Genomic DNA, 24231 nt, shown 5'->3' with positions numbered 1-24231 from the left:
CCTTGAGCCAACAAACACTGTTGCTCCCCTGCCATGTGCCCAGCCCTGGTGCTGCCCGGCTCAGACAGGGAGGCTGGAAGACGGATCCTTGCCTTCCAGGCTTCCACAGCTGGTGGGGGAGACGGATGAGTGGACAAAACTCGACTCAGCCAGTGACACACCTGAGATCTGAACAAAACGCTAGGGGAGTGGAGAGGAGGAGGCCCCAACTTTGCTGGGAGAGTGAGGGAAGCTTCTCAGAGGGAACACGTGTCCTGGATGTGGAGATCTGTTCCGGGAGTTGTGGAACTGGAGCTGGGGTGGAAAGGAGAGGAAATTTTCAACTCTTGGACAAATGGTCTAGAAAGTCACTGAAGGGGCCCTTGAAGGCCAGTGGGAGAGTGACAGGCAGACATGTCTTTGAGGAAGGTCTCTGGCAGCATTGAAGAGGACAGAGCAAGGGGACAGAGTAGGGCCAGGAGAGCAGTGGGAAGGCTCTTACATAGTTCATGAGGGTGATGATGCCATACAAGTCATTGATTTTTCACCTACACGGAGTCTTCCAAACCCTACGCCTCCATGCACCTGCTCAATTTATGGAAAGATACGAACAGGTTTGCTCTGCTTACAATGGAACCCAAGCAGAGGAAGATGCTGTGATCATATTTGCAACTCTAGGACAAACGGTCTACCATGCTTAGAAGTCACTCCCTGAAGAAGCTACCCGGCCAGATTCCTGTCTTGGCACAGACCTGGGCCAGCAGGAGACGGAAACAGCATCAGAGCTGGGAGTGGAGTCAGGACAGCTGAGAGGAAGAGGGACAGAGATTCCATCCACTCAAAGCCCACTGAGTCACACAGGTCTTTCATGTCCCCAAACACATCTCAGTCTCAATCCCTGCCACACTCCCTTCTCTGACAGCATGGGAGGGCTGTGCGGCCTTGGAGGTGGTAGGCAAAGACAGAGGGCTTTCGCCAGCCACTGTTTCTTCATAGGGGTCACATTCACTCGGGCTTGAAGGAAGAGTGCAAGCACCCCTATCCTTTCCAAAGCCTGAAGCCAGCCCCCCAGGAGCGACTCAATGGCAGAAAAGAGATCCACCACTGTGACTTACTTACTTGATTCTTAGGCATCACAATGACTGAAGTCAGCTCCTCCCAGGACAAGCCATGCACAGGTTGCCATATTCCTTTAAAAACAAGAGCCCAACAAGGAATGTCAAGTAGATTATCTTACATTACCGCCTCCTCTCTTCTCCCTACCAAGAGGTTCCACATGCTGTGCACTTTGTCCCGTAGTAACACTTTACCCAACAAGAGGAAATGGACAGAGAATGTCTCTTCGTGCTCCAAGTGTTTCATGTGAAGAAAGGAATTATGAGACGCGTAAACACATTCCTTTGTCTGCCACTGGCTGGGTACCCTAAGGCTTATCACACCTCTACACAAAGGCTTGCAGAGAAAGTGAGATGGATATGGAAAAGAACGCTTCATTCGTTGCTCCAGTAAAAATTAAAAATGCCAGAATTTCTAAGCTTAGGACATGAGGAAAGTAAAACCAAGCTGGTGTAAAAACTTGGTAACAAGTCACCAATGTAAAATTTGTCATATTTCCAAGGTGGAAAGGTCCAAAATGCTGAATAAATTAGGAAGTCATAAGCGTGGACTATCTGATTATGGCTGAGTTTTCTAAACAAATTATGATTTTGGTTTCCAATGACCACCCTAGTGATCTGGTTACATCCCACTTCTTTTGCAGAAAATGCTTCTACACCTGTTTGGAAAATGGAGCCTGGAGTTACAAAAATTTTAAGGATTTACTTTCACAATCCCAATTTTCTAAAAGGTGGCCTCAAAAGGACAAAACTTAAGACAGGTAAGAAAAAAAAAGAAAAAGACATGTAAGATTTGAGATCGCCAAGAGGCAATCGCCATACTCCGTGGACTTGCGCTCACTTTGCTCGGCAAGGTGGCAGGGCTATTGCCCACAGAAACACGTACGTATTCTCTCTAGTACACAGAAGGCTGCATTTAGAGCCCAGGAGTTGGGACTCACTGTGCAGAATCCTCAGACTATTAATGGGAGAAAAGCAACTATTTACTGAGCACTGGCCATGCATGGAACGAGCACTGTTAGCGACCAGACATGCTTTGTCTCAGCGGCTCCTCACAGACAGGAATAGGGGCTTAGAGGGCAGAAGGCACTTGTCAAGGCCCCAGGGAGTGGCAGGACTCAAGCCCGGGCCTGGCTGACTCAGTGCTCACGGTCTCTCCCACCACGCTGAGGTGAGAGGTGTCCCAGCACCGCTGCGATGGGCCTGCATGCCCCACGGCAGCCACCTGGGCGGAAGCTGCAGTCATCTCCATCCCCATCATCATTATCAAGCCACACCTCTCCAGCCCGCGGCAGCTGACCAACAGGCTGGCCTGCCTTGGCCACATTCTACCAGCCTGAGCTAGAGGCTCTGTGCTGCTGCCTTGAGCCAGAAGTCACAGAGTCAGGAGGTCTCCACCCATCTGCCTCCCTGCTTTTCAAGGGAAGCTTCTGGGTGCAGTGGGTCGGGGAGCTGGACATTCTGGTGCAGAATTCCGCTATCAGTCTAGCCAGGTATGAGAACCAGGGGCCGCCCCTGCTCCCGAGATGTCAGGAATGGAAGCCCCTACCAACCCTGGGATGTTACTGAGACCAACAGCAGGGAACAGGGGCTCTCTGAGGTTCTGCCTGGGCTGTTGCATAGTTGGATGGAGGTGGGCATTTCGGGACCAGTCTACAAGGGCTAACCACCAGTCAGATTCCCACATAGGCCTGCGCACACGTTGCGATCCAGCCACTCCAAGGGCCAACCTGTACCCTCCATCTGACCTACAGCCAAACATGCTTCAAGCTCCCTTTAACTCCACTAAACCAGAAGGTCCTAAGGCCAAGCACCTTCCTTCCCCTCGAGGGGCCTCAGTTTCCTCAACTGCAAAATGAGGAGCTTGAACTAATTGGTGATATCCTCACCAAGGACCCCTTCTAACTGCCCCCATCCACAGGCCCTGACTTTTAGAGACACCCACGAAGCTAGCCTATTGTTAAAAGGAGGGAGAGGGATTAACCCGCATGCAGGCATTACGACAGGTGGTTAGCATGTGCTATCCCAGACAATCCTCCCAGCAACCCAGTGAGGCAGGCAGTACAGCCACATCACAGAGGGCAGAACTGAGGCACGGCCCAGCCTCAATCCATACTGACCACAGCAGCCTGGGACTCACAGCGGAGCTGGCCGGGGGGTCCATGCCCACGCTTGCTCCCTGACACGCTGCCCTTTGTCGTCAATGGGAATGAGGAAACAATCTTTGCTCTCAGATTTGCCATCATGCCAATCCCAAGCAAAGACGTATGAGGTCTCCAGGTCCCTGTAGGCCTGACTTAGGTGGTGCAGGAAAGGTTTCCTGTGAGCTTGAGTGACCTCATGGATCCCGAGGGAGGTGAGAGGAACTCTGAGGGCCTTCCTACTTCCATAGAGTCAGAGACTCACTGAGGAACCCCAAGCCCTTGGAACAGGGCCTGGCACCCACTAGGCACTCCATCAGTATCTGTTGAATGGTGGAATGAAGAAATCCAGAGCTTAGATGCACTGAGGGCTTGTTCATGAAGCGTTAGGCATGAGTTAGTGTGAGACACACCAAATCCAGCTCAGAACCACAAAGCCAGCCCCTCAGCAGTGTGTGCCAAGCAGAGCTCTCCACGCCCAGCCCTCGGCACAGAGGATGAAGGCTCAGATGCTGAGCCAGGACCGCTCTTCATCCCGATTGCCAGGGGAGCATCTGAGAGAGCAAGAGGAATGTCTGAATACAAAGGCTACCCAGCAAAGTGTTCACCAGCACAGGCCCCAGAATCAGGCGTACCTGGGTTCCTGTCTCGGCTCTGTCACTTTAAATTAGTCAGGTGGCCCCAGGCAAGTCACATAATCTCTGTGAGCCTGTTTCTTATCTAAAAATGGGGATAATGTTAGTCCACCAGGCTGTTCTGAAGATGAAATGAGATAATGCTGTAAAGGACAGCCCGGTGTTTAGTTTAGAGTAAGTGCTGGGAGATGGCATCTGCTGTATCGTCTGCATCAGAGTGGGCGGTTAGGAGCACACTGGGAGTAAGCTGCTTGGGTTCAGTCCCTGCTCTCCTACTAGCTCGCTATGTGGCCTTAGGCAAATTGCTTAAACTGTCTGTGCCACAGCTTCCTCATGTATAAAATAGGATTGATTGTAAAGATTAAATGAGGCCTGTAAGTAAAGACCTTAGAATAATTTTTACTTCAAAGTAAGCACTCAATAAAAATTCATCTCCAGAGGACTTCCCTGGTGGCACAGTGATTAAGAATCCACCTGCCAATGCAGGGGACACGGGTTCGAGCCCTGGCCCGGGAAGATCCCACATGCCACGGAGCAACTAAGCCTGTGTGCCACAACTACTGAGCCTGCGCTCTAGAGCCCGCGAGCCACAACTACTGAGCCCGCGTGCCACAGCTACTGAAGCCTGCGTGCCTAGAGCCCATGCTCTGCAACAAGAGAAGCCACCACAATGAGAAGCCCGTGCACTGCAACGAAGAGTAGCCCCTGCTCACCGCAACTAGAGAAAGCCCGCGTGCAGCAAGAAAGACCCAATGCAGCCAAAAAATAAATAAAATTCCTTTTTTAAAATTAAAAATATTCACCTTCTGCTTAATTATTAATATTACTAGCATCCTTCTCCCTTTGTTCCAATAACAGATTCCACCCCATCCTTCACTCACCAGCCTAAAAGGTAGGCATGGGACTCAAGATAGGTTCATCAGAGTATCCTTCCTCCTCGGCCACATTCTTAGGTACAAAGGGTGTGCATGTGCTCCAAGCTGGGCCAAGTTCCAATCTGAAAACTCCTGGGGAAGGCCTGATCCTCTTGGGTCAGGTACAGGGCTGTGTGGGGTCAGCTGGGAGCTGCCTGTATCCATGGACTAGGTAGGGGATGCTGGTCCAGGGATGCTGGAGGTCACCTTTCTGGGTATTCTCTTTCTGGGGCTGGATTCTGCAGTGCCTCCTTTGAGTCTCTGTACCTCCCCCAGAACCTTCCAAAGTATCCCTTTTTTTTGGGGGGGGGGTACGCGGGCCTCTCACTGTTGTGGCCTCTCCCATTGCGGAGCACAGGCTCCGGACGTGCAGGCTTAGCGGCCATGGCTCACGGGCCCAGCCGCTCCACGGCATGTGGGATCTTCCCAGACCAGGGCACGAACCCGTGTCCCCTGCATCGGCAGGCGGACTCGCAACCACTGCGCCACCAGGGAAGCCCCCGAGGCATCCCATTTTTGCTTAAGCTCATTCAAGTTGGGTTCCTATCACTTGAAACCCAAAGAGTCCCCACTAACAGCAGCAGTCAGCAACTGGCTGCTTTATCATCACTAAATCCCACCCAGGAAGAAAAGCCCGCTGCACACTCTCAGTGAGACCCAGGAAGCCAGGGAAAAGCAAACACGGCAGCAAGGCATCTCCACAAACTGAGGTGAGAGGAGCCACTCACAGCCCTTGGACCAATGCCCTTCCTGGGAGAGGAAGATGCTGGAACCAAAAAAAGTACATAGGGCTTCCCTGGTGGCGCAGTGGTTGAGAGTCCGCCTGCCGATGCAGGGGACACGGGTTCGTGCCCCGGTCTGGGAAGATCCCACATGCCGCGGAGCGGCTGGGCCCGTGAGCCATGGCCGCTGAGCCTGCGCGTCCGGAGCCTGTGCTCCGCAACGGGAGAGGCCACAGCGGTGAGAGGCCTGCGTACCGCAAAAAAAAAAAAAAAAAAAAAAAAAAAAAAGTACATAGCCCAGTCCTGCGGGCCTGGGCTGAGAACCCAGCCTCAGATATGGGTCCCCTTGGCCATGAGCAATAGGAAAAGGCAAGGAGAGAAATAAGGAGACAGTTGATTTCCACTGGCTTCACTGTGGTACAGAAAAACATCTGGGCAGCTCCTTGAAACAACTCTATTTAGAGGGCGGGTGAGGGAAGAGGAATTATCTTGTCTGAGCCCTTAAATGACCCTTTCACTGGTACGATGTCATCTAACCTTCAGCACAGCCCTAGGAGCTGGATGCTTATGCAACCCACTTTCCAGGTGAGGAGACTGAGGCTAGAGAGCTCAGCAACTAACTGGCTGAGGTCACGCTGCTAGTGCCTGCTGCCTGGTGCACTTGTCATGCCGCCTCCCCAGCACACTCTGATCCCTGAGCCCGAGGCCTCCTCTACGCCCAGGCACATCTGCTGCCACTCAAGGGAGGTGGGCTGTGCCGCAGCCCCCCATCTACAACCGGCCCCCACCCCACCCAGAGACAGCATCCCAGGCACTGACAGGACAGGCAGCATCTTGGATGTTTCCTTCTCTGAACATGAGTTATTTCAATCTCCAAGAGCTCCGGTGTGATGTTAACAAGATGGCATGTATCCGTGGGTTTTACACAGGATATGCCTGTCAGAATCCCATGGAGAGTTTCTTTATTTTGGGGGGGGGGGGGACGGGGGGTGTTTTTGGTTTTTTCTCAGTCACTCTTCTCAAGAGATTCTGACTCAGCAGGTACAACTACAGTGCCTGACACACAGCATGGGCTGAACAATATTATCTTTACTTTGTATCACGTTCTTGCCACCTCCTGGGCCAGCACCCAGAGAGAATCTGTTCCTGTTCCTCCAGGCCTTCTAACGGCACCCTCTTAGTTCCCTCCAGGGAAAGAAGCTCCACCTTCAGATGTGTTTTAAAGAGATTTAGAAAAACCAAAGCAAAAACCCAAACCCTGGCCTGGTAGCAAAAATAAAGAATCAGAATACACTGGCTGGGCTTCCCTGGTGGCGCAGTGGTTAAGAACCCACCTGCCGATGCAGGGGACACAGGTTTGAGACCTGGTCGGGGAAGATCCCACATGCCGTGGAGCAACTAAGCCCGCAAACCACAGCTACTGAAGCCCGCGCACCTAGAGCCCGTGCTCTGCAACAAGAGAAGCCACTGCAATGAGAGGCCTGCGCACCGCAATGAAGAGTAGCCCCCGCTCGCTGCAACTAGAGAAAGCCCGCGCGCAGCAACCAAGACCCGACGCAGCCAAAAATAAAATTAAATAAATAAATTTTTAAAAACCGCACTGGCCGCCTCCCCCTCCTCCTCGCCTCCAGCTGTGGGTTGAGCACGCCAACCAGCACACACAGCTGTCTTCTTCCACAGGGCCCGGGAGCTCAATGCCAAGGTCTGCACAGACATAAACCAGTGGGGGTGAGGACTGTGCAGACACAGACATCGGCTGGTACCAGAGGAGACTCAGCTGGAGAAGGAAGCGGCAGCTTCCAACGTTTTCTGGAGAAAAACTGGAAACCATGATCTGAGATGATGTGAAAAGCATCCTGACTACAGTAATGTTGTCAGGGCCCCGGCTGCACCCGTGGGTGTGGGACAGCTCAGTAAGCCATTCCAGAGGAGCCTCACCCACTGACCCTCACAGGACCCATACTTCACAATGGCACACGCTACCCAGAGCCTCCCTGCAGGCTAACGGTTTTTGTTTGCTTTCCAGCAGCTGGGTTCAGGCAGCGCTTGCCCCAGTCGTGGGGGATTATACAGGCAAGTATTTCCCTTAGTGTTCTTATTCTTTTCATAGCTTTATTCTCTGCGATTTAAAAATAAATACATTAATTAAAAGGAACTGGCTGGTGCCCTGGTCCGGGAAGATCCCACATGCCGCGGAGCGGCTAGGCCTGTGCTCCACAACGGGAGAGGCCATAAGAGGCCCTCGTACCACAAAAAAAAAAAAAAAAAAAGGAACTGACTGGTTTGCCCTCAGGGCACGATTGCCCTCCTCCCTGGCTGGGTGCAGTGATGCACCATGCTCCTCGGCACTGCCTGGCCTTGGAATGGTATGCAGTAGCGACCCATGGGCAAGCTGATCAGCTAGACATCTCAAAGGGGATGGAGTGCTCACGGGGGTCCCATCTCCTGCTGCTCCTGGTTCCCATCAAATCAGCCAGGAAATGGGCTTCCCTGGTGGCGCAGTGGTTGAGAGTCCGCCTGCCGAGGCAGGGGACACGGGTTCGTGCCCTGGTCCACGAAGATCCCACGTGCCGGGGAGCGGCTGGGCCCGTGAGCCATGGCTGCTGAGCCTGCGCGTCCGGAGCCTGTGCTCCGCAACGGGAGAGGCCACAACAGTGAGAGGCCCGCATACTGCAAAAAAATCAGCCAGGAAAAATCATTCAATAAACATTTGCTGAGTTTCATGGCTAAAACAGTGAAGAATACCAAAAAGCATAGGGACTAGGAGTCTGAACTTGGGAAGCAGCGGCAGCAGCAGGAGGAACAGTGCCTCAGGGCCAGCCAGCACTTGGGCTTGAATGTCAGCCTCACTGTCTGTGCGTACTAAGACCTTGGGGGGATGATGTCTACCTTATAAAACTAGAGTGTGGATTAACTAAGATGATACGTGTCAAAGAGTAACAAAGGCTGCCACATGTTAGCCATTTACTATGAGGCAAGAACTGTGTGCTTAGTGCTTTATGTGGATTATCTCACAAGATACTTACAACTTCCCTGTGAAACAGGCACCATATCCTCAAGTTCAGATGAGGAAACTGAGACTCAGAGAAATCAAAGCACCTACCCAAAGCCACAGAGCTCATAAGAACCAGCGCTAGAACACACACCCAGGCCCATCAGACTTCAAAGTCCTAGTCCCTGCTCTGCTGCCTGCTGTCTGACAGGTGCTCAAAACACATTACATAACATGTAAATGCTGAACTGGGGGCTGCTGGCTCCCCACCAAGGAGGCATATGGAGAAAAGAGGGGGAGTTTTGGCTGGGAGGGTTTAGGAAACCTTTCTGAAGTAGGCAGGGCTGAATCTCAGCCTTGGAGGGTGAGGATGGAGACAGGCCAAGGAGAAATGGAAAGCACTATAGACTGGGAAAACCAATGCAAAGAGATGAAGGCAGGGATGACCCAGGCAGGCAGGCAGAGAGAGGCAGCAGACATTGGCCAGGCTGGAGGAAGAGAGACAGGGTTATGGGCACCTGAGCTGTTACATTGGTGGCCGTTCTACCCGAGATCTTTCTCACCCACACTCCAGAGATGCTCCTCTGACTGCTCCTTTGGTCACACAATCACAGAGGGAATCAAAACCCATGATTATAAAGGCCCAATAACCCCTCCCTCCCCACAGCAGCCTTAGAACCCAGATGGAGGAGCAGATGTTTTTGTCAACTCCCAGCCTGTGCTGCTGTGCTGACCTGCCAGACCCAGATTCTAGGTCGAGCTCCAGGACACTGGGAATCTGAACACTGCCATATGCACTGAAGTATCACCACTGCCCCCCTGGCATTCAAGGTTCCCAGGAGGGAGAAGAGGGCACGGGTCAAAAGGAGGCTGTGGTGCATAAGCTCCTCATGGCAGAGTCCCTGTCTCACTGGACTTCATATTCCCGGGACGTTGCAGGTACTTTTTCAATAACCTGAACCAAGTGGAAAATTCTTCCACTTAAGAAACAACACTAGAGTTTGATAAGTCTGGATTACAGTCCATCCTGGAGCCCTGGGTCTAGTCCCACCTTAGCTGGAAGGACCACATGCCTGTTTGTCTCCTGAAAAGAAAGTGCCCCACCCCCAGCAGCCCCTGCACCCTGGATGTGGTTCTGAGCCCTGAACCTAGTGCCTGCTCTTCCCCCTGGGTGAAGCCGGGGATGCCGGCCTCCTCCACCTCTGAGTGCAGGTTCCCCCCTCACCCACCAGACCCCCCACCTCCGCCCCGGGCACGTCTGCTCCAAAATGCCAAAAGCTACAACGCCCTCCCACTGCCTCAGCTCCCCACCAAGCCCAACCTAGGCCTTGGACCCACAGAGAAGGGAGAATGGGGTTGAGATGATTTAAGCAACTCTGATCACTGGCTCAGCTCAAGCCCACCATCATGTGCTTTTTTGGAAGTAACAGGACCTGCAGGAGGGAGAGGATAAAAGTAGAACTGCAGAAAAGTCTGGTGGTCACATGGTCTCCTCCCCACCCTCCTCAGGAGAAGAGCAAAGGGGAAATGATGAAGGGCTTTGCAGGGATGGTCAACCTGAGCCTCCAGACGGAGGCTGCCTGGGACGGCCATGGGCGCCTGGGTCACTACCTTCCACCCACGAGTCATGGGCATATTACTTAACTCTGCCAAGCCTCAATCTCCTTACCTATTAAATGGAGATAATAACCAATGACCACACAGGATGACTGTGAAGACTGAGTGAAATGTGAACATGAACGTGCTTGGCAAACTGTAAAGCGCCCTTAGAAACGGCAGACATTTCCCACAGTGCTGGGAGGTGGGGGGCTTCAGGTCAGAATATTCGGCTGCAAGGGAAATGGGAAACTGGGAATCCATTCCAGTCGGCAAACCTTCCAGGGCAAGGCACAAGTCTCCAGGGATTGCAAAAACATTGATCGAGACCTATTGCCCAGTCTCAAGCACTCACTGTCAGGTGAGGGGAAAGCTACATTTGCACCATAAGGCAAAATAAAAATGTGTTACTGGAAGGAGAGTGTGGAGAGGATAGGACATTTTATTCTGGCCTCAGAGGTCAGGGAGGCTTTTGTAATAGTATTATAACATTATAATTATTAGCGTAATATTAAGTCTTTGTGAGTGCTTGCTATGTATGGCAGTTCTAAGTATTTGCATGGCCCATCTCATTTAATTCTCATAAAAAGCCTGTGAATGGGTTCACAGATGACAAAACTGAGGCACAGAGAAATTCACTCCTCTCTTGGCCTCACAGAGCTGGTAAATGGCGGAACTGGAATTTGAAGCCGTCAGACTCTGCTCCTCCAGCACACGAGGGGCGTGGTGAGCCAAGACAGATCTCAGACTCTCTAGGCAGCTGAAAGGCTCTGATAAGGCCTGCAGGGATGAGTCACTGAGGGAGGGCGCTGACTCACTCATGGCCTCGCCTGCTCCTGGGCAACTCTGACTGCTGGGCCAGGGTTTCCACTCTGACACTGCCCCTGGTCTGTCCTGGAAGTTGGCCACACCTCTGCACTCCCCAAGGCTCCATATGGGCACCAAATACCAAGGGAGGCTGATGTAAGAACCTATATGTCAATGTACATTTATATAACAGGTCACTTATGAAGTAACTTCTTGCTGTAAAAGGTAGTCAATATCAGAGGGAAAAGAATTCGCAACTTCCGGCTCCTCCACTTACTCTGCTGTGTGACCTCAGGCAAATCTTAGCCTCTCTGAGCCTCAGCTTCTTCATCAGTAAGATGTGGTTAATAGTGTTTATCTCAGGCAGTTGTTGCAAAGATGAAATGAGATAATATGTCTAGTGCAGCACCTGGCACACCATAAATTTAATACATTACGGTTGAATCAGATGACTTTACAAAGGGTTTCCACTGGAAAATTATTTTCTTCACAATAATATTTGGTGGTAATAGTAGTCCTTTTAATTAGTATTCATCTGCCTCTAAGCTAAGTCCATTACATGCTTTACCTCATTTAATCCTTAAAAGCATCATTTTCTTCATTTGATGTAGCTTTAGGACAACAGAAAGTATACGTCCAACACATTACTTTTACTCATACATACACATATAGGGAGAGAGAAACAAGACTGTCAAACAAGCTGATATACTATAATATACAAACTTACTATACGCCCGGTACTGTTCTAAGCATTCTACATTCAATAACCTATTTCGCCCTCTTTAAAATGTGCCTATAAGGTAAGTACTGTTTTGCCCTCATTTTACAGATATGGAGCTTGAGGCACAGAGAGGTTAACTAACTTGTCCAAGGTCACTCAGCCAGGATTCAAACCCAGAATAATGAAAGAATACTAAAGTAATGAAAGAAAAGTCACTGCAAGAATGTTTAAGCCCCACATTCTAAGAACTTCGGGGCTTTCTCGTCGCTCCCCTCCCCACCTAAGCTCTGCCATCATCCCCCTTCTGCCAGTTCCACTCTCACCCTCACCCCTGTCCCATTGTTCTGGCTCCCTAGCTCTGCCCCACTGCTCCCAGGTAGGCAATGTCAAACTAATGGACTTTGTTAGGCCCTGGTCCTCTCCTCCTGGTATCTCAGCTTCTCTGCCTCAGCCCCCTATATCCCATCCTCTACAAAGCCACTAGGGACATCTTCCCATATGTGGCACTCCTCTGCTCAAGAACACTCTACGGGTCCCTGCTGCCGAGAGCTGAAGACCCCAATGGGTTGAAGAGGATCAATGAAGGACTCAAGACCCCCACAGGATCTGTGGCCTGGCATCTTTCCCTCTGGCCCCAGACTTCTCACTTGCTGGTTTATAAGTCCCAGCATAGGGCGAGTCCGTGAGGCCTTTCCTGACCACCCTATTTAAACTTACAGCCCTCCCCGCAACTGCTTCCTTCCACATGCACCCAGCACACTCTAGCTTCCTCCCTGCTCTAGTGTTCTGCAGCCCCCTCTCATCACCTGGCCTCACACATTAACTTAAGTCTTTATTGTCTCTCTCTCCCTCCTAGAAGTTCCACGTGGCAAGGGATTTTACCTTATTTTTTTCCTGCTGTAACTGCAGCACCTAGAACAGTTTCTGGCACAGAGTAAGAACTCATAAGTACCTGCTGAATGAACGAATGAATACACATTTAAAATGTCTAAGAAGCAAGTGTCCAAACAGAATAATGGTGGGGGTGTGGCTAGCATGCTTCTGGGCCTCCTCTCTGCTCCTGAGAACATTTCTGGAGGACAGGCCTAGATTAAAATGTCTAGAGGTCAAAGCCTTCCTAGGATTTACAAGAGTTCCCTATAAGACCCTGGGTCCTCATCCTCCCATCCCTGTTCTGAACGTTCACACACACATACACATGCACAAGCACACACACACACACACACACACACACACACACACACTCTATCATATTGAAGGCAGTCTGCATCTCTCCTAAACTCCTCTGCCCAGCCTCATTTCCCGCTGAGACCCACCTTCAAACCAGGCCATTTCCCACTTCTCCTGGCCTGAACACCACCTAGAGGTGCTCTCATCTTCCTCCCACTTATCCATCTGCACTTCACCTACTCTTCAAGATACAGATCAGATGTAGCCACCTCCACCTCCACCTCCTCCAGGAAGCCTTCCAGGCCCTCTCCAGCCTCCAGAAAACACTCCCCACGCCCACTTCTGTTTCCACCAGCCACATGGAAATTAGTCATGAACTACTTTGTGACTTGCCTTCTATGAATGAGCTGAACTGTTACCAAAATCTCCTGTTACTTAATTTTTTTGTAACACGTGTATCTTGTCTTTTCAAGAATACTGTGAATGTTTTGGGAGGAGAGGCTGGGCCTTAACCATATTGTCATCCCCATGGCACAGAGCCTGGGGCACACAGTAGGTGCTAAATGTATGTTTCTTAATTAACTGTCCAACATAAGCAAGTCACCTTCCCAATCAGGTCACTTCCTCAATTATAGGTACCTGGACTGGTTTCTCCCAGTGCCCTGAATATTTTTTTCAGGGCCTGCTCTGACCTTGGTTGCCTGCAAACCCAGTCATGGGCTTGTGTTTTCAAAGGGTGTCAGACCCGTTCTAATCATACCCCCTGTGCTGAGCAGATGAGGATGACTAGGAAAGAAATGATATGTAAAGTCCCACAGGTCTGGAAAAGGAAAGGACATAGTTGTTCCAGGCAAACCCAGACATTCAGAGTGTTTCCATTTCCTCAAATATGGGAGTTCAACAGAGGAGAAAACACAAAAAAAAAAAAAAAAAAATGGTGAAAAAAACAAAAATAAAAAATAAATTAAAAAAAAAAAAAACCCACGGTGTTAAGTTTTAGGTGATTTACCACAGAAAACCAATACTTGAGGCCCAGGTACGCCTGCTGAGCGCCAGCTCTAAGTAAACTGAGATTAGAACAAAAGGCAGCAAAATCTCAAGTTACTTCTGAGCTTGGAGAGATGAGAGTCAGGGAGGAGGGAGGTGGCCCTGTGTGCTGCAGACCCTCTATGCGCTGGGCCCATGCCAGCTCCAGGGGAGGGTCTCCCGGCATCCTCACTGTGAGGTAAGTGGTCTGTGACCAGCCCATTCACACCTGAGGAACTGGGCCCACACGGCAGCAGAAGGCAGAGAGCCCACTTGACCAAGTGAGTCATCCTCTTTCCACAACTCGCCAATCAGGACTCCCACATTATCTATGCTTTTGAAAATTTTGAATAGCAAACATATCACTGGGTTCAGAAATCAAAAAGCACAGATGTATCCAGGACATGTGCCCCTCCTCCTCCTGTCCCATCGACCCGTTCTGTCCCCGCTCCGAAACAGGTAACCACAGTTATTAGTCGCTCACGTGTGTTGTGAAGGTGTTGATGTACATACATGCAAATAGAAATATGTCTTCTTTCCATTACGGACAGCAGACTATACACGTTTCTCTGTGCCCAGCTTTTATCTTTTAAAGGAATGGACTTGGACTAGGACAGGGAGACAGATTATCTCTACAAAAAAAGAAAAAAGAAAGGTGGGTCTGTGTGAAAGGCCCATGAAACAAAGAGACAGAAATATTCTGGAGAACATGCATGTGGAGAGACTGAGGTGTGACGGTCCAGTCACCGTGGGTACCACTGGTCTGTGGCTGACCCGGATCCCAGGTCAGCCGGAGGAGAGCCCTGAAGGTCGGGGGGCAGGCAGGGGATCAAAAGACCCTGATGGCACTAAAGCCCCACCGGCTAAAAGCTCTGACCAGCCTCGCCGAGCACTTCATCTTCCAGAAGAGAGAGGAAGCGTCTATAAGAAGGGGATTAAGCTCATTCCCACAGCAATGACCGAATGGGTAGTGACTAGGGGGACACAGGAAGGAACTGCGGAGGAAAAGCAATCATTTCCTCTGGAACTTGGGAGGGACCAAGAAGGGGAAGTTGGTGCCTGAGACTAAGGAAACAGACTTCAAATTGCTAAAAGAATAGAAGGGCTCTAGGACCCAAGATTGAGGAAGTAAATGATTCAGACACTCTGAAATGCTGTTCTAACTGTGCCGTTGAAGATGGAGGTGGGGCGGCAGGGGGACAGAGGGAGAAAGGAGGAAGAGGAGGGAAGATGGGGCCTTTTAGGCAGCAGGCAGCTCACCATTATGGTTCAGAGCTGGACTTAGGGGCAAACCGACTAGACGCTAATTCCGCCCCTCCCCTTCCTAGCTGTGAAATCTGGAGCAAGTCAGTTAACCTCTCTGCACTTTAATTTCCTCATTGGTAAGTGGGGATAATGAGAGTATCTACCTCATGGGGCTGGAACGAGAATGAAGTGAGTTAGTGTTTACAGAGCGCTCACATGGTGCCGGGCTCACCACAGCTGCCATGTGAGTGTTAGAGAATAGAGCCACGTGGTTGTACGGGAAACCCTGACAAGGTCAGTTGTTGAAAAGAGCAGGTCCCACCACTGGGAGAAGGATGCATAACCAAAGAAGCCCCTGAGACAGTGAGGCAGGGCCTCCCTCAGAGCATCAACCAGAGGAGGCCAGCCCAGGATGGCAGGAAGGGGTGGGGGTCGTCTTGAGCCAAGAGGTCCAGAGGCATAAAGGGACCCTGGGAAACTGGACCCCGGCTCCCACTCTGGACACACGATGGCCTCCGTCAAAGAGAGCTATCCTTAGACTGACACATAAAGATCCAACACTGAGATGAGAAAGGGGGCTGGGAAGGGGGGGTGGGGGAAGCTTGGATTTTAGAAAAGGATATTTAGATAGTTTCAATAACATCAAGCCCCCTGGCCGGCCCAGAACACTGGGAACTCTGGCAGATGAGACCGCTGAACTGTATCTGTGTGGGGCAGCCTGGGGACACCTGAGAGCAGTCCCGGAGCCCGGTGGGAACTGAGAACACATGAGGTCAAGGAGCGTTCATGCCTTTCTGTGATAGGATGCTTAATGGTTGATGGAGAATTACAATAGATTTGGCATAACTAGACTCAAGAAGGCATCTGGTCAGAGGTCAGAAGAGCAAAAAGGCAGAGACTTAAGCAGGAGCAGCTTGGACTACCTTCCCCAAGCAAGCCGATGAAAGGTGACGTTCCGAGGGGAGGACTCTGGCAGAGGGCTCTCTCCTGATAACCATTTTATCAGTGACTTGGGAGATGCTAGGGAAGGCACACTAGTTAAACAGGATCCTGAAAGAGCACAAGGTAACAGAGGGCTGCACAGAATTTAACCCATTGAAATTTAACAGAAATGCTTGTTCTGAATCAGATGGGAAGAAAATAGGAGGCTCTGCACTTAAATTTTAAAGCCACACACATTGAGGACAGGGGAGAAGCAGCTTAGCAACACGTCATGTTAAAAAGATCTGGTCAGGGGAATTCCCTGGCGGTCCAGTGGTTAGGACCCTGTGCTTCCATTGCAGGGGGTATGGGTTCAATCCTGGATTGTGTAACTAAGATCCCGCAAGCCGTGTGGCACGACCAAAAAAAAAAAAGATCTGGTCAGGAGTAATGTCAGTGAGTCAATAACGTGAAGTAGCTGCCAGAAAAGCTAATGCAATCTTGGGCTGCATTAAAAGGAGTAGAATGGCCTGAACTAGGGAGGTGATAACTGCCTTCCTCTGCTGTGGTCACACCACACCATGAATATGGTAGATGGGTCTGGGCACTAGCCTCGATATATTAGAAGGATATGGACAAAATGGAGTTTGTTCAAAGGAGAACCACAGGAAAACACCTGGACCCACATCATGGGTTGTAAAGCTGGAAGACTCAAGAGAGGACAAGAGGGCTGTCTCTAAGTATCACATTGCACTAGTTAGGAGATGTGCATTTTTTTTTCAGTTATAAAATGTCTGAAAGCAGAATTATCTTATAATCCCCTAACATCTAACAATCTCTCTAGGCCAGAATGCAGCTGGGGCATAGCTGTCATTGCCTCATTGTCACTGTCATGTGGAAATTTGACTATTATTCCTGGTGACACATCTGGACAACTGCAACCCTCAACATTTCAAGAGCCAGAACATTTAAGGACCATTTGAGGAAGAAATGTGAGTCCTGGAAAAAAGAATTACAAAGACAACAGAGATTAAGAAATACATCACCACTTTACCAGAATATAATATGTCAAAAAAAAAAAAAAAGAACCCGAACATATTGATAACTCTGAGTCAAAAAGTGATTTGAAAGATTTGGATTCTGAAAGTGAATACGTTTTAGAAATGCTGTTAATAATTTATTTTCCTTTTGATGTACATGCAGGAACGATATGGAAGAAAAACTTATGTCTAAAGTCTAAGAGAATTCTTTCAGTAAATATAAACATTTTAAGTGATAACACAGTATTGTTCCACAGTTTAACTGGAAGCAGTTTTTCTTTCTTGAAGGTTCATAAAATAATGGTATATCTTACAATCTATGGTATCAGAGATTTGATTTTAAAAAAACAGTATCTGAAGAGCTGTCACATGGAGGAAAGACTAGACTTTCCTTCTCTATGGCTTCAAGGAGGAAGAACTAGGACCAAATGCCAGAAGCTATAGGGAGCCGGCAGGGAAGTGACAGGAGGAGCCATCCAAAGATGGAATGGGTCACCTCGGATGTGAAGCCCAGGCTGGAACACAGTAGAGAAATCAAGCACCAATGTGGCAGCCCTGTGATCCCAAGGTCTGACTGAGAAAACCTCACCACGAAGAGAAAGGTGGCCCATCTTTCTTCGTTACCCACCTATGTGCTCAGACTGAGTTATTCTCTCAAAAAGTCACCACTTAAGGATAAGAGCCATTTAGGGAACAGTACTGAATGGGAGACCTGAGGCAAAGAGGAATGCCGCCCACACCTGTGCTCTCAGACTCCTGCGGGCCAGCCGGGGACCACCTACATGCCTGCTATGTGCCAGGTACGTGACAGGTGTGCTACACACACTGCCCCAGTTAATCCTCACAGCCCCTTGTGAGGCAAGCGCTATCACCCCCATCTTACAGAAGAGAAACCTGATGCTCAGAGAAATTCAGTGGCTTGCCCAAGGTGTTACTGCCACTCAAAGCCATGGTCGGTCTGTGACAACCTGCTTCAAATAGAGGGTCGTCCAGAAGGCTTGATTGGCAAAATGAATGAATTGAGCGCTCAAATGAGCAATCAATGAATGGACCAACGTGGTCTCACATTGGTGGCACAGATGCTAGGAGAAGAAAGAAAGAGGAAAGCCGTTTTAGTGTCCCACCCCCATCAATAGCTCCCATGGGCACGAAGCTCATGCCATTTGCTCCCTGCAGAAGCAATTTATCCCACCACATAAAGCAAGGGTGTTTCTGAGACGTCTATGGCAGAGAACAGGTGCCAGCTGCCCTGCTCAAATGTCAAAGCACACCAGGCTGCCATGCCTTCCACCTGCCAGGTTAACACTGGAGTAGGCAGAAGCTGAGCTCAGCTTTTGTCCGTGCCAGGGCCAGGAGGTCCAGAGGGCTGGGGAAAGGCTGGGGAGTCAGCCAACTGCCCCCACAATGTGTTCCAGCCGCCTGGAGACATCCAGTCCGGCGCCAGGCCACCCAGGCTTCCTGCTTCACTGGGGAGGTCAAAGTGGGCACCAGATACCAAGGGCAGCACCCACCTGAAGGGGATATTCAGGTGCTTATGAGATCACAGAAGGGGGAGAATCGGTCATTTCCGATGATGGCCCACAACGCCTGTGAGCAGGTGACGTCTGCAGAAACGATTCTAACGAAGAAGGAGGGGCTCACCGAGGTCCCTGCCCAGCCCAGCTTTGCTGCCTCAGCCATGTGTAGGCAGGCAACGCCTGCTCCTGATCTACGGGTGCCCACCGCCAGGGGCTCAGCACCCACAACCCCCAAACCCATCCCCCCCAGGCCGACCTCGAGGGAGGGAAATGACCTCCTGTAGTGAGGTGGTGAAAAGCAGGGGCAGTTACCATTTTTCTGCAGAAGACAGAGCTGCCAAAGCGCAGGACAGGCGCACTTGGTGGCACAGAAAGTGACAGATGTCCCATATTCTAAGACCCTACCTGAGGGGTTCCAAATGGGCTGCCCAAGCTGACCCCCTTCACAGGGAGGGTGGTGGGGCAAAAGCACAGACAAGGCCTTATTTGGGCCCAGTCTTAAGTGCCCCCAACCTCCCTGTTCCCCACCCCCTGGGGCACTCCTTGGTCCAGACTGACAGCTACAGTCTGGTCAGTTTAACCGTCCAACGCACGGAGGGCAGCGCAGGCCTCCTAACAGATCCCCACCCGCGACTCCCACACAAGCTTATCCTGCACAGTCTGATCTGCCTGAAGGAACGCTCTGACCATCCCTCTCCAATGGCTGTCACTACCTGCAGGATTAGGGCCATACCCACCCCTTTCTCAGCACTCAGGGCTAGACTGATTCCAGCCTCGGCTTCCAAAGTTCCCCCAGGCAGCCCCCAGGTTTCCACCACGTGACACCCTGAACATACCCTCATGTTTCTACATCTCTTTGTGCTCTACCTCTCCCCATCTCTGCCTATGGAAATCCTATCTTCCAAGGCCCATCTCAGGGACCAAGTGCCACCTCCTCCAGGAAGTCTCCTCTGACTCCCCCACGCTGTGCGACTGTCTAAAGCACATTCCAAACTCTTATCTTGATGTGTGGGCATGAATGAACTTATCTAAGGTACCTCTCTCCATGAGTTAGATGAAGGCTCTGCTCCTGTCATTCAGCACAGCACCCCCGGCACGGCAGCTGTGCACCGTGAGCTAAGGAGCCTAGGTCACAGTGCTCCATGCCGGCCCTGACAGCACCCTATTTACAGTCCTTTCTGATTCCCTCCTCAACCTACTTCCAGCTGACTCATCCCCCATTCTAGCAAGGTTTAGCTCTCAGAGGACAGCTAATTGGAGATAAACTAATCAACATGGTATCCTTCCCAATTAAATTCTATATTTTTAACAAAGGCCCTCTGGAGACAAGGGCTGAAGACAAAGGTGGGAATTATAGGCCCCAGAGCTCTGGGGGAGGTATTTTTGATAAGGAAAGATCTTGCACCAAACCATTGTGCAAGCCAGTGTTACCAGGGTATACATCCTAAATTCAAAGCATGGGAGAGCTGCTAGAAAGCGGGGTGTCGCCTGGTGATACAAAAGGAAAGGCCACCGGCAAGTAAGGCTGCCCGAGGCTGGTCACAGGCTCACAGCCTGCCAGAAATGGAGGATGGAGAACAGACTTGACTCTGACCTGGTTAGGTGCCCTTGAGCCAGGAACCACACCTCTTGGCCTCCGCTCAGTATCAAGAAGCCTCTGAGCCTCAGTTTCCCCATAGGTAAAAAGGAGGCAGGAGTGAGAATTAGATGATCCCAGAGGGCCTTTCCCATCTGACATCCCAAGGCTCGGCCTCCGCCTCTTCCTCCCTCCTGGGAGGTATCATTTGAAACTACCCTACTTCCACTCCCTCCTTACCTTGAGCCCCACCTGAGTCCAAAGGGAAAACTAAGCCTAAAGATCTCCCAGCTAATCAGCAGGCAGCATGCAGGGGGCAGGCCTCTCCCAGCACAGGGGAAAGGAAGGGGCAGATGTTGGTTTCTGTGGACACAGAAATGCTACTCTCACTTACCCAATTTGTCCCAGCCCGGAAAAAGACAGTTGGCTGATTGCCTTTGCTTCCCTGACCTACCTTTTTAAGAGATTACAACTGCCTGCCAAATTTAAGTGCTGCCCTAAAATCAGGACATATAAGGTCTCTCAGCGTGGATCTGAAGGGTTTCAAAATGGGTAGAGAGTAAGCGTGATGAAGAATGAAACTTGGAGGCAATCTAGGCCAGGGTGTGCAGCCCTGTCAATTAAAGACCTTTAAAAATAGCCTCTCTTCTCTCATGCTGAAGATAAAGATGAAGTTTCAGCAATAAACAGACATCTGCTGGAGCTTCTGAAGAGATTACAGCATAAACACCCCAGCGAGCAGTCATAAACAGCCCAGAGCTCTCTCCAGGTACCCACAGCATCCTGTTCACCAACGGCAGGGGAGGGCTTAGGGGATGGAGGGACAGAGAAGGAGGTGGTATTCAGAGGCTGGGGAGGATGCCCCAGGAAGAGGTGGTGCAGGAGAGCCCAACTTGGCAGAAAATGGAGAACTGGCTGCCTTCTGCAGGGAAATAAAAGCTCAGGGATCTACCAAGAAAATTTCCAGAGGATTCCATGCCAGTGTCATTCATTCTGAAAATGGGTCACTCCTTAAAATTAGGAAAAAAACTGACATTTTTGAGTGCCTACCTAAGCAGGGCACTTCACAAATATTTTAATTTTACCTCTACATCAGTTCCCCAAGATCGGTGTGATTACCACCTTTTTAAAGACAAAAATACTAGGGTTCATTGACGCCCAAGGCCACATGCCTAGGATTCAAACCCAGGTTCTGTCTTAGCACATTTGTTTGTCTTTGCCTATATCACCTGCACCTAGAACATGCCCCTGAGGTTTATTCTCAGTGCCCAGACTCTCTACACCCACAAATCTAACACAAGGAGAGTCCTAAAGGGGAGAGGCAGCAAAGCAGAGTAGAGGGGCAGGAGTTAAGCCATGTGTGCCTAATTCAGATAACTGCTGAGTCTCGGCAGCCCTGTGGGTCCTATCGCTTCACATCCTAGTGGCTTCCCAGCAGGCCTGAAGATGAACAAAGGGGGAAACAGGCACAAACATATGCCTAGACTGTCTGGAAGGAGCCACAGGAGACTGGGGACAGCAGATGCCACTGTAGAAGAGAACTGAGGACCGGAGGACAGGAAGAAGAGAGACTTGCTTTTCACTGAATTCTCTCTGGACTGAGTGAATATGTTCCCCTGCACCCATGTATATATGGGGGGTGAACAGCATCATCTGTGTGTGTTGGGGGGAGTGAGTGCCACGCATCCACACGTGTGTGGGTGGGGGGCGGTGAGTACCAGCATCTGCGCATGTGTGTGTATGAGGGTGAGTACCCTCATCCATGCACGTGGTGTGAGGAGGGGTTAAGTCCTTTTTAAGAGAGTCCAAGATGTCAGGTACAAGGTAACAGACACATCCAATCTGGTGAAAGCGACCTGGACCAAGCAGGAAGTCCTGGGTCCCCTGGTCGCAGCAAGCCTGGAATCCAGAGGAAGCCGAGGTGTCATCCGGAGCCTCCTCCTTCCCTCACAACAGGAACGTGCTGCAACCCCAGGCAGATGGCAAGAAGCTCTCTGAGCATGAACCCCATGGCCCCCAAGGCCGAAATCAGTAGCACGAGCCCCCTAGGACATTCCCTGAGGAAAGAGATTGACTGAATCCTCTCCTTGAGGCTGTGGAGAGAGGCCTCCCCCATTCCCCTGCTTATTCCTCTATTCTGTCCCTTTCTTCGGCTATCGGATTTCTCAGCCCTCCAAGCAGGGAGCTCCTGACTGCTAGAGCAAAAGCCCAGCTGTCCCGACACGCGGAGCCATCAGCACCCCAACTTTATAGCAGCTATGAACTCCACATACTCCACATGCTGCACCTTGACCCCCCACGCTGCTCCCCCGGGGCGAAGCTGTCCAACAAAGGGGTCAGCAGCTCTGCCAGGCTCCCAGCAGACCCCGGACCCGCCCTCCTCCAAGGAACAGCTCTCGTTGGTGATCAAAAAGTCCAAGTGACTTTTTCCCAGGCACTTCTTCATCCTCCCCTCCACCTCATTCTCCTGGCCCCGGCACAAGTTAAACCCTGAGATCCTGCAAATCTTCCCCAGATCCAGTCAGTACTCAGATCAGTAGCCAAGGCCAGCCATTCAGAGTCACCAGAGCCAAGAAGCAGTTTCCGCATCTTAACACATTGACACTACGGTGCAGGACAAAATGTTCTTAGACTCCCACTCCCATCTCTGGCCTGGCTGGGCTTCTGCACTGGGTGTGTCAGGAGCTCAGGCCTGCAAACATCCCAAAAACCTGCTGTTGCGGCAGCTCAGGGACCAGGGGCCAACGGCCAACTCCCTGCCATTCTGTCTTGCTGCCAGCAGAAAGGACACGGGCACTGGACATCCTCCACTGCAAGGGAAGGGGAAAACCTGAGCCCCAAACCAGCAGGAAACAAGTCCCTGTTCTCAGGCCTGCCTTGATCTCTGTATTCCCCAGGAAGAAAGCTGACCTAGCCTTGAAAGGAATACAAGAGTGGCAAGGTCTCTGGACACCAATGGGAGAAGGCGGGTGAGGGAGATTACCCTGACCCTCAGGGGAGAGAAACACCAGTGCAAGTACGGAACACACTAAAACTCCCACCCCTAAGAACATCGGCACCATCCCCCACACACCACTCACTGCCAGCCACCCGGGAGACAGACGGGCTTTCCTGGGAGGAACTGTAGTAATATTTAGATGCATGGATGCGTACAGAGCAATTGCATTTGAGAAACGATACCATACCTGGTACTCACAAATGGCTCTTCATCTGGGACACAGGGATGGACACTTCCTCAACAGCTAACAGCGAAGGGAAGCATCGCAAAACTCAGACTCCACCGTGACCTAACCCTGCGATGAAGGTTTGTTTGTGACCAGAGGGCCCAAGTCCCCATCACCCCCACCAACTCTGAGTTCTGAGACCAGATGATCAGGGCTTGAGAAAGGAGGAACCTTATCAGCGCAGACCAGCCATGCTTCCTACCTCTCAGGAGGTGGCAGGGAGGAAAACAGAAAACGGTGGAGGGAGGGGTCAGGGCCCCCCAAAGTGAGGTCAGTGGGGCGTTTGGCCATCAGGCACTTTCCCAAGAGGAAAAGACAGGCTGTCTGAGCCTGAAGCTTTGCCCTGCCTGCTTTCTCTTAACCCACTGTGCTATTCTGTCTTCCTCTGATATCGCAAACTCTGAACAAAACGTCAAAATCAAGAGGCTAACATTAGAATGATTTCATTCTGGGGAAACCAAAATGAAATTCTCAGGAATGAAAGGGAAGTGGTAGACTGGGGGGGAGGGGGAGGCTACACGGATTTCAGAGCTTCCCACCTCCTAAGCTCCAGCGTTCTTTGCTTTCTAACTTTTAAAAAGTACAGGTATGGGAATTCCCTGGTGGTCCAGAGGTTAGGACTCTGTGTTTTCACTACGGGGGCTGGGGTTTGATCCCTGGTCAGGGAACTAAGATCCTGCAAGCTGCACCTCATGGCCAAAAAATTTAAAAAAAAAATTTTTTTAAGTACAGTTATGTTCTTTAAAATAATGTCATAAAATAAGCAAATATCAAAATCCCAATGGCTCTGTGACCTATCCACACATAAAACTGTACCAAATGCATGTATAATTTTGTCTACCCATCCAAATTGGTTGAAGGAAGCTCTCTTTTTTAAGAGGAAAAAACCC

The 24231-nt window shown here is 50.6% G+C and overlaps 1 protein-coding gene across 1 annotated transcript in view; it reads right to left on the bottom strand.

Moving 5' to 3' along the window:
• Positions 1 to 24231, bottom strand: part of LOC309965384 (F-actin-monooxygenase MICAL2-like) — a 144550-nt gene that overhangs the window by 115245 nt on the left and 5074 nt on the right. The window contains exon 2 of the mRNA XM_082844856.1: positions 1099 to 1169. The gene's annotated coding sequence lies outside the window, so the exon portion shown is untranslated. The remainder of the gene's footprint in view (positions 1 to 1098; positions 1170 to 24231) is intronic.

This window comes from Leucopleurus acutus (genome assembly GCF_964270905.1).
Source record: "Leucopleurus acutus genome assembly, chromosome: 8".
Lineage (NCBI taxonomy): Eukaryota > Metazoa > Chordata > Mammalia > Artiodactyla > Delphinidae > Leucopleurus > Leucopleurus acutus.
Note: the sequence above shows the minus strand (reverse complement) of the source record. Positions and strands in the feature narration are given on the sequence as shown.